Below are 6000 nucleotides of genomic sequence, written 5' to 3'. Positions count from 1 at the left end.
ACATTTACCCATCATATTTGATACTCTTCCAACATACGTTTCAAGCAAAGACCATAAAACATATGAAATTCTGGCCCAAGGCACTGGATTTTATAGTACCCTTTCGTACAAGTTAGCAGTGTTTCATATGTAAATACTAAAAATATGATGAGGCCAGTAGTCCATACAAGCATAGATTATGACAGAGATATGCTAAATTAAAATGAGGTTTTCCGTATCACACCCTTTCTCCATTCCCCACCACTGAGAGAAAAAGCCCTTTTCCTCAGTCCTGTCTGCTCACCTCTCTTCATGCTGATAGGAATTTTATCCTTCCACATTTGACAGTGTTTGGTGTGCTTATGTCTCCTTAGAACATACCAGATGCTTTGCTTGGAGGGCAGTATTTTTGTATCCTGATATAATACTTTGTACTTTTCTGACAGCAGCCAAATTGTATATCTGGAATGTTTCAATCCTAGATGTTCTCCAGAAAGTGTTTTGGAAAGACAGGCTTGTTTGTTTTCATAAATCTTCACAAAATGCAGTGTGCATGAGGTATTTCCCTTTTTGATAAAGGGTTTGGGCAGTCCCTACTTTTCCTTAATACCTGTTTGTCATCCTGTTCTGTAACAATAAGCAAGTAAACCTATCTTCAGTACATATCACAACAAAGCACTGTCAGATTTTGTTTAGAGCTTGTGCAGGAAAGATTGTCTTTCCTCCCTGTGCTTTCTGTATTTTGTTAATTGACTGTTTTTCATGCTTCTGATGAAGAGCACCTACTTGGCTGCAGGGTCTCTGCTGCAGAGCTCTCAGGAGGGTGACTGGCTGGAGGTTTGCTTTGTCCCTTACAAGCTTCAAGGAGAAACCATCTTCACCACCACAGCGACCGCTCAATCTCCCAGTGCAGAATTTTAAAACACCTGGGCTCTGTTCCCCTCCTGTTCTCCAGCATTAGCCAAGAGACTTCAGAATATTTGCACTGATTTGCTGAATCCCTCTGGACATTTAGAATATAATACATTACTGCATTGCTTTGCATTTCTTGTTGCTGGTTTTTGTTTTATTGGTGCTTGCATATTTGAGTTTGTAAAATGGTTTGCTGTTCCTGTTGCAGTCAAAATTTGTTTGCTATCCTATCATGCTATTCTATATGCTCATCTTTCTGTTCCCCTCTTCATTTTCTTTCCCACATTCACCTCCACTCTTGCCTTTCCTTTTCTCCCCTCATTTTATGAACTTCAGTTCTACAATTCCATTTTTCTGTACCAAACCTCACAATAAGAAAGTGGCCAAGACTTTACCCTGCAAACAGTTACATGTAATATTCTTCTGCATATCTTATCCAACAGAATATAATGCCTTAAGTGACACTTACATGCCTTAAGTGACATGTACATGTTTGCAGAACTGGAGCCTAAGTAACACACCTAGCTACGGGCTTTTACGAGTAAATAAGGAACTGCTGTGGTTTATAAAGAACACATAAAAATTCCAGTCTAATCTCATTGCTGTTACCCTATTTTTCCACATCCCCTCGCTGTTTGTTGTAATTGCCTATTCTGTTGTTTTGGATTAAGTATCTCACCATGGAATGACTTGTATTCACACTTAATTTGAGGTACTGGAAGTAGTCCTACTGCCTTAAATGGAACTATGCACACAAATAAAGTATACGTACGTGCAAGCCTTTAACAGACCATACATTGCAAACCCTTCAGGAAAAGAACGGTACATTTTATCTATTTTACAATATTTGCACTTGTTAAATGCAGGTTGGGTAATCAGTAACTTTTTTCAGAGTAGACTTTCCGGTTTCATACCATCTTAACAGAGGCACCACTAAGTCATCTATAAGCACAGGATAAACTCCAGTTGCAGAGAACTCAGACCTCGCTCCCGCTGCCCAGCAGCGGCATCGGGCCCCCGGCCGGGCCCTGGAAACTCTCGCGCTTGAACTTGGAGGGCTCGGGCAGAGCAGGGCGTGTAACTCCCGGGCCTTCGGCGCAATCCGGGGGGCAGGGTTGGCACGCTCCTCCCCCCCCTCCGCCGAGTTTCTAGTTTACCTCTCTGTGCTCCTGTGTCTGCCCCGGATCCGGTGAACCCGAGGAGTGAAGGGGTTCCGACTGACTAGGGCTATTGCATCGCGGCTGCAGAGGTGGTGGCGAGACTCGCAGCGGAGATAGCTAGCGTCTTGCCGAGTGATTTCCTTGCACAGGTCTTTCTGCAGAGCTGGGAGTTTTCCACCTGGCAGTGGAACATACACACAGCAACTACTGCAGGCGCATCCCGGAAGGATAGGGAAAAATGGGTAAAAAACAATCTGAAAGTCAGCGAGCGTGTAGGTGAGCTGAAGAGGGGATGGTTGGCAAAGTCCTCCTGCCTTTCCCCTTTTGCTCCCATACTCTGACAGACGGAAATGGGGCTTTGCTAAAGGGATAGTAAGTGGAGTTGCAGGGATATGCCAAAGGGACAGTAGTTGAATGCAGTTATTGCTGAGCAGAGACATTAAAATGTGAAGCCTTCTTGCCCTTGTGGTCGCTCATTGGAAACGTGCCTGTGTTTCCCTGTGAGGACCGCAACAAATCTTGTTTCTGTTCAAATACTGTAGTTGGCATTGGTGCTGATGAGTGCTTTGAATCAATTGTCATCAAGGACAGCATTTTAAAAAAGCAGAGGGCAGTTTGGGAAATGGGTCTCGCAGGATTTAATTCTGCAGAGAAAACTAATAAATTCATTTTTAAAAATACAATTTTTTCCTTCAAAGATTTCTTTTTAAATTATTCATTTTTTTGTCAGCCAAAGGACCATATTTCAGTATCTAATGAAATGTTTTTTACTGAGTTAATGGGAAAAGAAGGTTTTCAGTTTAATATCCAGGTCAAACTGAAGTATAAATTCTGAATTGCCCATCTACCAGAATTAACTTACATGCTTAGAAATGATGGCTGTATAACATTACTTAACAGTTTCCAAAATTTTACCATTGGTTAACTGTAAACATTTAAATGCTTGTACTAAAAGTCTTCAGAAAACTGAGAAGGCACTTTTTAAAAATTGCATGTGAACTAGGCCTATTTGGTCCAGAAAATGAAAATGAAAGTTTCACTCTTGCATAATGGTATAATGCTACTCTCAAAAATGGGTTCAGTAAAAAGAGTTACATATGCGTAACTCTGGCATACTGCAGAAAATATGCATATAGAAGAGTTTCAACTGTGCTTTGTACAATTCAGCATTTATAAAATTTATAATTTATGAAATCTTATGTTTATGTTTTCAGCTATTTTTGAGTTTGAGGACATCACATCATCATTTCTAAAAGAGAGTTGAAATGTGTGTGTGTCTGGTTTTCTTCTCTCCCCTCCCCCTTAAATCGACCAGAAAAATGACACTTTTTATATAGAGCAAACATCAAATTTTTGATTAATTATGCTAGCTGAGACTCAGGAGGATGGAAGATGCTTGACAGATGTGTTTGTTTACTTTTGTAGTGTGTACAAATCCTGGTCTCTCCATTAGTAAATGAATCATTAAAACTCCCTTAGCTATGGGATTCCCAGGTAGCATTAATATATGCAGTAGGAAAACTTGTTTTATGTATTATTAGCCTCTGAAAGAACAAGAACCTCTGAAAGAAGAATTATTTCAGCAGTAGATTTCTGTGATGGAAAATGTGTATAGCTTTTTTTCTATTATTTATTAACAGCTACTCTTCCCCATGACAGAAACTAAAGACTGAATTTGTTCAGTGGGTAGTTGGTTATACCTTACCAGTTCAGTTCATGTTCTTTTTTCTGTTTGCTTGGCCTTTTTTGAGCTTTAGTCTTATTGAAGATTCCTTCCCCCACCCTCCTTTCCACGGAAACAAAGTAGGATGCCTAAATCTTTTCACAGGACTTCTGAATCCTGGTTTGGAAGCAGTAAGAAAGATCTTTGAACTCTGAAGTACAACTATACTGTTCTCCACCACTGTCCTCTGATGGCCTTTAGCCAAGCTTGTGGTCTCCATTATGGGGTCAGTTTACTCTGGCCTATGGTCAGACATCCATAATTAGCTTTGTGATTTGTTTTCTGAATTGTATGTAAACACCACATACCAGCCTAGTAGAATAAATTTTAATACCTGACTAGAATGAGTTGATGGGTAAGGGTTTTAGGCTCTGCTCTTACTGTGATTGCTGGTTTGTAGCTGAGTTGCAAGTCAGTCTAATTCTTAGGGTTAGCAAAGGCTCTTTGAAGGACTAATAAAAATGCACATTCTAACAGTGGCTTATCTATAAAGAAGTTGATTTCAGTTTTTTTCTTTTTTGCATTTTTCTTAGCTCTAAGCTTCCATTGTCCCTTCTGTGTTAGCTGATAGAAGATGCTTAGCTGATTCGGCGTACGTAACACAGCTTCGAGATACTGAGAATGGTGTTGGATCTTAAATTGCTAAAAGCATCTGAATTGCACTGGAGGTAGACTTCCACCAAGACGGTAAAAAGTTAGTCTTAAGAGAACTGTTTTTAGTAGTGTTACAGTGTATGATTTCTGTCTGGTCCCCCATTGGAAGAATATGGAAGAGGCTGTGTCAATACCTTGAAAATAGGTGGGATTTTTTAATGTTCCTATTTTTTTTTTCACAGAAGGAGAATTCTTTTTATTTCTGAGTTTCTGAAGTGGAAGTTTCATCCCCGATTTAGTCTAATGTTAGTTCATTTCTAGCAGTTCGTCTTTTAAATCTTCAGTGAAATAATCTTTAAGGAAAAATTGAAACGTTTTTGTGTTGTATATAGATTAGATTTCAGATATTGTGTGTTCTGCTTTAACATGGAAAGAAATAAAAGTCCAAATAAACAACTGTGAGTTCGAACTAAAGAGTAGAATTCAGAGTAGAATTTCAGTCTTCCCTCTTAAGTATTCACCTGAAGGTTACTTCAGATTTCTTCAGGCACTCTTTTTAAAATTTATTTCTTAGTGCTCTCTGGTTAGTTGTTATATATGTAGGTGTGGTATATTGCTGATATTTATGGATTGACAGATTTCTTTTCAACTTCTGTAACCTAACCTTCATTTTGTTATCCCACAAGTTCTTGTAACTTTATTTAGTTGATGGGAAGAGACTGTGGAAGAGACTTTGCCCATCTGAGTCATAAGGTGGCTTAGTTTTATTTCTTCAGTGGTCTGTGGTTGTTTCATGTACATTTCTGGCAATTCTCAGGCACTGCAGAACTGTTTTACCTTGGTTTTGATTGCTGGTCCTTCTCTGGCTTGGTTTGCTTCTTTTTTCTTAGTGTGAGTACTGGCTCAAGGATCCAAAACAAAGCAATGAATATCTAAAGAACTGTAAATGTTGTGTGGAACTAGAATATTACAGGGTTCTACTAGAAATTTTCTTCCTGTTGTGAGCATGCCTTATACCAGGTTTATTTAGAGTAGTCTTTGAGTTCTTCAAAGTAGAATTCAGAGAAGACAAGCCCCATAGATGAGTTGAGATGTAATTTGTGATACCACCCTTAGGCCTTTTCTCATTAAGATCAAGTGAGGAGGCAGTGAAACACTTTCTGTTTTGTTTCACTTTCATGGAAGCCATGGCATACTTCTGAGAAGAATTAACCCTATCTTGAGGTTTATCCATGGAATAAGAAAAAATAGGGGTGCTTCCATTTTAGGTTACTTTTTTGCAATGGGAAGGTTACTGTAGGCTTTTCCGCTCTTGAACAGTGAATTAAAGTCAGTCATCTGCTAGGTGACTACTAGTATCTTGTTGGGACAGGTAGCCAGGATACTGCAACCATAATTGCCATTTACAAGGTGAGAACAGCTGTAGATTTTTTTTTTTTTTCTGAAGTGCAAGTTTCCGACATGTTCACATCTACATATATTGCACTGATCTGGAAAGCTGATACAAGAGTTGTTTTAACCTAAAGCAACTTAGCAAAGAGACCTAATAGAGAGCTTAAATAAGTTACATATACACAGGTGTTTCCTCAGGCATTAAAACTTCCTCTTATTAGAGGCCAGCACATCCCCTAA

General features: G+C 39.1%; 1 protein-coding gene across 2 annotated transcripts in view; it reads left to right on the top strand.

Annotated features, from left to right (window-relative positions):
* The first annotated feature begins 1879 nt into the window (after nucleotides 1-1879).
* RNF19A (ring finger protein 19A, RBR E3 ubiquitin protein ligase) overlaps nucleotides 1880-6000 on the top strand; it is a 60389-nt gene continuing 56268 nt past the window's right edge. The window contains exons 1-2 of one of the 2 annotated variants that reach the window (XM_026842835.1): nucleotides 3871-4000; nucleotides 4308-4461. The gene's annotated coding sequence lies outside the window, so the exon portion shown is untranslated. Of the gene's footprint in view, nucleotides 2294-3870; nucleotides 4001-4307; nucleotides 4462-6000 lie in introns of those variants that run through there. The other variant, XM_026842836.1, reaches the window with a different exon arrangement.

Source organism: Athene cunicularia (assembly GCF_003259725.1).
Source record: "Athene cunicularia isolate RWA chromosome 2 unlocalized genomic scaffold, athCun1 chr2_part1, whole genome shotgun sequence".
NCBI lineage: Eukaryota > Metazoa > Chordata > Aves > Strigiformes > Strigidae > Athene > Athene cunicularia.
The sequence above is the reverse complement of the archived record's forward strand: the minus strand, read 5'-3'. Positions and strand labels throughout refer to the sequence as shown.